This window comes from Artemia sp. Qi Xiang Cuo, chromosome 1 (assembly GCF_049724085.1).
Source record: "Artemia sp. Qi Xiang Cuo chromosome 1, ASM4972408v1, whole genome shotgun sequence".
NCBI classification, from domain to species: domain Eukaryota; kingdom Metazoa; phylum Arthropoda; class Branchiopoda; order Anostraca; family Artemiidae; genus Artemia; species Artemia sp. Qi Xiang Cuo.
The window spans coordinates 2,626,302-2,635,445 of record NC_142794.1 but is presented as its reverse complement, the minus strand read 5'-3'; positions in this window follow the sequence as shown (position 1 = coordinate 2,635,445).

The window sequence follows — 9,144 nt, the reverse complement described above, 5'->3', positions numbered from 1 at the left end:
AAAGGAAAGCGGATCTTTCCTCCAGAGAAGTACCAGCTTAAAGTAAAATGGCTCATTTACACTGCTGAGAAAAATCAGGGTCATCCGGGGGCGTAACGCCGTTTTCTCGAAATATCAGCTATTCGCCAACAAAAGGAAAACCGGCGCAGCATCTATTTAAATCAAACCAAAAAGAAAGGAAAGTAGATCTTTCCTCAAGAGAACTACCAGCTTAAAGACAATTAGCTCACTTACATTGCCGAGAAAAATCAAGGTCAGCTGGCGGCGCACCGCCGTTTTCCCTAAAAATCAGCTATTTGCCGCCGAAAAGAAAACTGGCGCGGCATCTATTTAAAATAATGCAAAAAGAAAGTTGATCTTTCCTCAAGAGAACTACCAGCTTGAAGTCAAATAGTCCAGTTACATTGCCGAGAAAAATCTGGGTCAGCCGATAGCGCACGGCCGTTTTCTCTAAAAATCAGCTATTCGCCACCGAAAAGAAAACCGCCGCGGCATCTGTCTAAAAAAAAGCAAAAAGAAAGGAAAATAGATTTTTTCTCAAGAAAACTACCAGCTTAAAGTCAAATAGCTCATTTACACTGCCGAGAATAGTCAGGGTCAAGCGGCAGCACACCACCGTTTTCCCTAAAAAATCGGCTATTCGCCACCGAAAAAAACCTGCACGGCATCTATTTAAAAAGAAGCAAAAAGAAAGGAAAGCAGATCTTTCCTCCAGAGAACTACCAGATTAAATTCAAATAGCTCACTTATACTGCTGAGAAAAATCAGGGTCAGCCGGTGGCGTAACGCCGTTTTCCCGAAATATCAACTATTCGCCACAGAAAAGAAAACCGGCACAGCATCTATTTAAATCGAAGCAAAAAGAAAGGAAAGTAGATATTTCCTCAAGAGAACTACCAGCTTAAAGACAATTAGCTCACTTACACTGCCGAGAAAAATCAAGGTCAGCCGGCGGCGTACCGCCGTTTTCCCTCAAAATCAGCTATCTGCCACCGAAAAGAAAACTGACGCGGCATTTATTTAAAATAAAGCAAAAAGAAAGGAAAGTTGATCTTTCCTCAAGAGAACTACCAGCTTGAAGTCAAATAGCCCAGTTACACTGCCGAGAAAAATCAGGGTCAGCCGGCGGCGCACCGCCGTTTTCCCTTAAAAAAAATAAGCTATTCGCCGCCGAAAAAAAGCCGGCGCGTCATCTATTTAAAAAAAAGCAAAAAGAAAGGAAAGTAGATCTTTCCCCAAGATAACTACCAGCTTCAGGTCAAATAGCTCACTTACACTGCCGAGAAAAATCTGGGTCAGCCGACGGCGCACCGCCGTTTTCCCTAAAAATCAGCTATTCGCCACCGAAAAGAAAACCACCGCGGCGTCTGTTTAAAAAAAGAAAAAGAAGGAAATTAGATCTTTTCTCAAGAAAACTAGCATCTTAAAGTCAAATAGCTCATTTACACTGCCGAGAAAAATCAGGGTCAATCGGCAGCACACCCCCTATTTCCCCTAAAAATCAGCTATTCATCATCAAAAAGAAAATTCGGCACGGTATCCATTTAAAACGAAGTAAAAAGAAAGAAAGTATTTTCCGATCTAACCTAGACCTCTTAGCGCTGGCTGGATTTTAACTTTAAATCATTCTTGAGAATAAACAAATATAGATAATTATAAATTACAGAGAAATTCCAGCTTTAATTCTATTGCATAGTAAATAAATCATATTAAACATCTTATTCCCCTAAAATTTTTCGCCTTTTTTTAATGAGGTTGAAATCTACACTGTAAGTCATTTTATTAGATTTTAATTCCCATTTTAAATCACCGAAGAAGAACTCGTGTAAAATTCTCATTCTCTTTGATTTGAATGAAAAAATAGAAAATCAGGCATTTCACAATAGGTAAAATGACGTATCGGATAGACACGATTTCAAAAAATGGTCAATGAATAAATTATTCATTCTATTGAATTTTGCAGTCTTTAGCCGGTCTTAACACTATTTTATTGCATGATTTTCATAAAGACCACAACCCTTTATCATGGGCGTAAATTGCTATGGGGCAGGGGGGATATTGTCCCTATCAGACCTCGGTTTGCCCCTCCTAGCCCCAGTTTTCCCTTTCAGCTGAAATTTAGTTTCTTCAAAAATATTATCAACACTAATTTAAGCCTGCATAGTTCAAGCATCCACAGAAACTGGTCAGTTTTCTTTAAATTTATGGCACTATATGGCTCATTTTTCCATTTTCACTTGATTTGGGAAAATTGGGCCCAACTTTGCCCCTCACCCCTGGATTTTGACGAAATTACACCACTGCCCTTTATGGGGGTATGCATATAACTTTTGAAGAGCAAATTCAAAATTAGAGAACATTACATTTTTAGAATAAGCATAAAAACTACTCTTGTTTCACATATTGTACCCAACAACTGTTTTTATTGACGGTTTTTAAAAATCTCGGTTTCTATTGACCAGTGTTGCACTTTTATATAATTCGCAACCATGAACTAAAATATTACAAATCAATTTCAGGTTCATTATTCTTATGTTCTCTGAAGTGGGTTGCTGAGACAACTCTGTTTTAGCAACCCTCTCCTTTTTATCCCCCTCTAAGCAAGTAAGCAGCTGAATGTAATCTTTTATATTACATCTAAAATTATGCATCTACAAGGAGCTGCTATCCCATTTGCAGGCTTAGTCCAAAAATATTCCACAGAATGAAAAAATGTTAGGAGTAATTCCCCCTCAACATTTACCTGAAGGGCCTCTCACTGAAAGTAAGATAATTTGGTCTAACTTTAAAAAAAGTTTTCGATAGTTCAACATTAATTGGTTATAGCAGATATTTCACTAGACAGCATTTTAGCCATCTTTGGGCGAAAATCTTTTGCGCTACAAAATGGCAGGACTCCCCTGCTTTTCTGCGGCATGATGTTTTTTGCTACTTATAAAAAAAACGCATACGGAAAATTCAATTTCCGTTTGAATAATCCCTCTTCCGATATTCTAAGACCACCAGTTCAATATAATCACCCGTGTAGAAAAAAATAATGTCTCTGATCATCCTTCTCGGGAAAAACACGTAATTTACTATTTTTGTAGATCATGAGTTGAAATCTCTGCTATAGATGGGCTAGTCTGGTATCTTGAATTTAATTATACAATTTTAGTCAGGATCGTCTTCCTTTTTGTGTATCTTTCCCACCTTTCTACAAAATTATGCAAGTTCTCTCAGCTAATTAGTTTTTGTTGGTAAATTTAAACTTAACAAGCCTTAGATATTGTCAGAGCCGTTCTTAGGTTTGGTAGTTCCCGGGGAAAAAATAATTAAAGCCCCCCCCCCCTCCTGACTCAAGTATAAGCAAAAAAGCCGAATCAAAGGGAAAATTTTATCAAAGTGGACAACCCTCAGCCACGGCACCCTCCACCCCCCCCCCCCCACCCCCTTCCCAACACGGCACCCGAGGCAGCTGCCCCGGTTACCTGTCTTTTGAATGGCTCTGGATATTTGAAATCACGGATAAAAAGCTGATCATTTTAATGCATATATTGTTTATCAGTTTTTAAAGACTTGCTAGGATTGAACACACATTCCTATTCAGTAAGGTCAATTTCGTTCTTTCCTCTCCTAATTAGTTGATATTTTCATTGAGTTTTCAGCTAAGCTTTTAACGACAGAAACCTGAAATTTTATCTTAAATTATAACTTCCATTAAGTTTTTTCTTTAACATTTCTGACGATACCATACCAAGTCTGTACACACACAAATAGGGGGAGGGGGACTCACTATAAAACCTGGTCTAGTTAAGGCACATAATTAAAAGAAAATTAAATTCAACGATACAATCCTTTTTCCTCAATATAAAAAAAATTACCTCTACAGACCCAGTATGTCCTGCAAAACATGGTATATTTAGTTCTTTCCTGTTAATTTAATATTTTAATTATAAAATATTAATATTTTAATTATTAAAATTCAATTAAGGTTTTAACTATTATAATTAATATTTCAATTATCATATATGATATTAATTATTATTAACATTTTAACTAAATCTAATATTTTCCCGGTGTATTCTTTCTATGTGCCTCCGTATGAAAAAAAGGATATAGTGCATAGCCCCTTGTATGTACGGTGTCTGACAATTGAGACTTTTCACTGCTATATTTTCATGCATCGGACCAAACAAATGGGGATTAAATTTTTTTTCCAAACTTATATGACCCCCTATGGATGAATCTTCGTTTCATTACGTTTCCTATGGGTCAGATCATGCTTATGATGAAAACAATTGTCACTATATTTAATGTTGAAACAATCGAGCTGCTATATTTAATGTCTCATATTGCAAATGTATAAGAATAAATAGTTTGGAGCAACCAATCTTTGCCATTATCCTTTGGCTCCACTTTCCTCTGAAAAATCCCCTGAATTTATACTAAAAAATACTTCTCTGATTCTTGTTCTGATTCAGAGCCTTTCCATTTGATTAACTTTTTTCCTTCCGTAAACAAATGGCGGTCCTAGCCGAGTGGTGGGCGCGCTGGATTTGGAAGTCTTTGTCCGAGGGGGGGGGGGTTCAATTTCTGGTGTGGCCGGTTATTTGGTTTGGAACGGGGGTCAGTGGCGTGACTCTGTAAGCTCAGCTAGACCGACCCAGTTCTAAATGGGTATTTGGAGAAATCTGGGGAAAGTAAGCAGGAAGGGTGTGCGACAACACAGGATGGCTGGCCCCCAGCCCCCTATTGGACTTCCTGGCTGAAGGGCCAAGAAACGGAGATCAGCACCACCGGTTTGGACTTTAAGGGTCTAGTACGGTGTCATTTACCTTTTTTTGCGTAAGCAAATGGAGACCACAGAGAAACAAAGATTTAATTGTGAAAAACACAAAAAAAAATTGATCTTTCTACTGCTTTGTAGATTTCACACGGGAGAATCCGTCAGCCCGATTTAAACTTTTCGTGCCTTTTAATAGCTAAAAATTTGTCTTAGGTTTTGAAACCAATCAAGGTCTAAACATATCGGTTAGTTGTCCGTCCAGAAATAAGTAGTAATGTGATTGGCTTCTGAAAATACGTGATACATCTATACTAAACAGATTTCTTAGCACAAAACTATAGGATACTATACTATACTAAACAGATTTCTTACCACAAAACTATAGGAAATTAATCTCTCTCTTTTCTCGATGTGGTGACTAATAAACAAATAACACGATAAATCATTAGTTTACGCTTCTGTTGTCGCGCAGGAGCAAAGGCTGGTTGTTACTTACTTTCCAAATCTGAAAGCACGTTTTCGGAGAATCCGTCATGGGAAGAAGGAAACCTCTCAAACACTTAGGATTTGTTGTTCAATGTTTTCTTTTTTTAGGAAACAATTCTAATAATTAATGATTTAGGAACTAAACAAGTTGCCCACAATACAATTGAAACGAAACTAGTAGCACGACCTTAAATAGGGACTTTGGTGATTACGCTCTCAACCCTACGTGCTTGGATATGAGGGAAAGCGTTAAAACCCAGACATTTCGGGGAAGAAGGCGAGACTAAAGATCCCCCTGAGTAGATCCGATATCGTCTCATATCACGCACGTACTTATTTCAAAGAGAGGAAATTTGTCAAATAGTAAGGAGTCCGTTAATTATATGAAACTCACAGGAAAATATTTTTCAAGTCCTTAGATCTTGAGGACCAGGTCTCTAGGCAGTACCTTATTACGTATTTGCCCCAGAACTCTTCAGTTTATTCTCAGAATAATAATTAACTTTGCTCATATTAGTTGTGATTTTGACTTCAAAGATTAATATTAAAAAAACGTTCATAGGAGTGAACGGTAAGCAAGAAGTCCATAGAGCCCTCAAGAGTCCAGGAGTCTTTGTCTCTTGATTCCAAAACACAAGAAGACAGGAATTTGATGACAATATATATTTTAAAAGAATGTGATTTTAACATTGATTCCAAACATATGTAGGCTAATTAATTAATCATTAAAGCTGCTGGTCATAAAATAGTCAAATAGAAAAATATGATCTCCAAAGTTTTTGAAAAAGAGAAAGGCCCTGAAAAAGGGGAACAGTCTTGACGAAAATTACACATACTATTAAAGTTCAATATGCCCAAGGACCCTATATCAGAGGTTCGAATTTAAAAATCCAAAACTAAGTCGCTTTCCCAAGAAAGACGATCACAGATGCTTGATTATTTGATTTTGTTCTTTTTTTCGTTTTCCACAGGAGGGTCAAATCGAACCACTGGAACCAATCATTTTATAGGAGAGTACTGATTTCTACCATTTTAGCCCATTTTGGGCTATTTGGACATTTAGGGCTAAAATATTACTGAAGAAAAATTCTGGTACACAATTCGATTAGACTCCAAAAATCATACAGTCCATACCAAATGAACAGTTACACAGTATTGCGTAGTAGAACACCAGGTACTGATGGGTCTCTGGAAGCATACTTCCTGGTCCATTCATCAGCTTCATCAGCTTTTGATGCGTCTTGCAGATGGAATGTGCATGGTATTGGTTAATTATTTTCACAGGACAAGAGTTATCTTCTTCTGTCAGAAGTTTTTATTTGACGAAGTGTTGTCATACTTAATTTGAAATAGCTGTCTTTTGTTACTTTCGTGATATTAAGAACTATATTCAAGAGCATACAGATGGGGGCGGTGGGGGGATGATTACTGGATAAAATTTCGATTTCTTTGCTTAGTCGTTCTTGCTAACACAGTTTATTGTATTATTCCTAAAAGTAGAAAAAAATCTTCAAAAGACACTTTTGGAGGGTTGGAGGAGGTTTTGGAGGTTAGATAGAGCATTAATTCGAGTTGGTGTGTTTTAGATAATATTAGAAACAAGAAAATATTAAAACGATTGAGTTATTTGGTTTGCAGATTAGGTTTTGGATGAATATTTTTGTTGTTTATATGGCCCTTGAGGCTTTTGAAATACACTGATCTATCTATCTATTTGATAGATAAGAGTGTCGCATAGTTTTTCGTTTAAAAGTCATAAAGTTTTATTTTTTGATTTAAAGATCGTTAATTTTAAATTAATATTTAAATTTAATTTTAATTAAATCTAAATTACGTTAATTTTAATTGATTTTAAATTAATTTTAAATTAATACCTTTTTCATGCCTTCTAAAAAAGGTAAGATTGAACAATTTGTAGAGAAAAAAAATATATAGTAAAATAAGAGCAGCGGTCAAGATCGTATACAGGGGGAGGGGGTTAGGGGGTTCACCCCCCACCCCCGAAATGTTTTTCCAGCTCGTAAAAACTGAACAATAATGCATATAAAACAAATTTTTGACGCGTTTTTTACCTCTTTTGTACCCCCCCCCCTTCTGAAAAAAAACCCTGTATACGACCCTGGCAGCAGTGTTCTAACATTGTATTGAAAATACAAAAAAACACAGGCCATTATTAAACTACACTGATTGGCGCTTAAGCAGAAGCAAGTCAATAGGAATAAAAACAATAATTAGTAATAACTTAAAAAAGAAAAATTCCTAAATCCAGTCCTAATCATAAACACACCAAAACAAACTAATTTTGGAGAAGTTATTAGAAAATGTTTCAAGGAGGGTTGAAAATCTAAAATCGCTTTTTTTAGGATCTGCTTAGATTGGGGTAAGGACCCCTTTTGAGATCCTTCTAGCTGATCTTGGGGAGGATTTCTAGCCCTCCCCCTGAATCTCTGCCTTCACGGTAATAAATGCAACAAAGAATCATAGCAGCTATGTAATTGGAAGCCCCAGTGCAAGTTACCCGCCAGATTAGCAGTGCAATCTAACAGGATAACATGGAATGCAACGGTAGCTATTTCTATTACATTTTGCTGAATATCAAGTTTTCTTGTTTTATACTATCTTTGGCATCAATCAAATCGTAAAGGCACACACTTGTAACTAGTAACTAGTACCTTGTAACTAGTAACTAGTAACTTGTACCTAGTAACTTGGAACTAGTAACTTAGAACTAGTAACTTTGTAACTAGTAACTTATAACTAGTAACTTGTAACTAGTAACTAGTAACATTGTAACAGCTAAAGATACACTTGTAACTAGACTCTTCGATTTTTTTAATGCGTGCAATAGTTCATCAGTAGCTCTTCATGTCTTGGTCTAGGATTCCATTTTAGGCTTTTCGATGTACTGATATCTGAAATTAACATAGCACAGTGTTAGAAACGAATGCAAAGTTTTGGTTTAAGTCCGCTTCAGCTAGCCTACAAAGCTTATTATGATCTACAGGTTTACTAAATCTCACTTAGTTCCTTCACGTCAGTGCGCAAAAAAATCAATCCGCGTAAAACTGGAACCGTGAAATTGAACCAACGCAAAATTGAAAGAACACGAACTTAAAGAAAAGCAAACCTCAACCCAAGCAAAATGGAACTCACGCAGAACTATACCCGACAAAATTCAACCCACAAAAAAACCGCCAGGAAAATTCAATCCACGAAAAATCCGCCCAGAAAATTCAGCCCACGAAAAACCCGCCAGGAAAATTCAACCCAAAAAAAAAACGTCCGGAAAATTCAACCCACGAAAACCCCGCCAGGAAAATTCAACCCACGAAAAACCCGCCAAGAAAATTCAAACCACGGAAAACCGCCCGGAAAATTCAATCCACGAAAAACCAGCCAGGAAAAATTCAACGCACGAAAAACCGGCCAGGAAAATTCAACCCACGAAAACCCCGCCCGAAGAATTCAGCCCACGAAAAACCCGCCAGGAAAATTCAGCCCACGGAAAACCCGCCAGGAAAATTCAAGCCAACGACCTCGACGCAGCAAAATTTTTGGTTTAATTCTGCTCCAGCTAGCCTACTGAGCTTATCACTACCGATAAATTTCTTTGATCCCACTTTTCCTTCTCTTCAGTGCTCGTAAAGCCAATCCACGTAAAGATTAAACCGTGGAATTGAACCCACGCAAAATTCAAAGAGCTTGGACTTCAAGCAAAACATACCTCGACCCAAGTAAAATGTAATCCACGCAGAACTAAGCCTGACAAAACTCAACCTCCGAAAAGCTAACACAGAGGATTCAAGCCAATAAATTCGATACACAAAAACTCAACGCACACAAAATTCAATTCTTGCACCCCACACGCAGGTTGAATTTCACTTGACTGG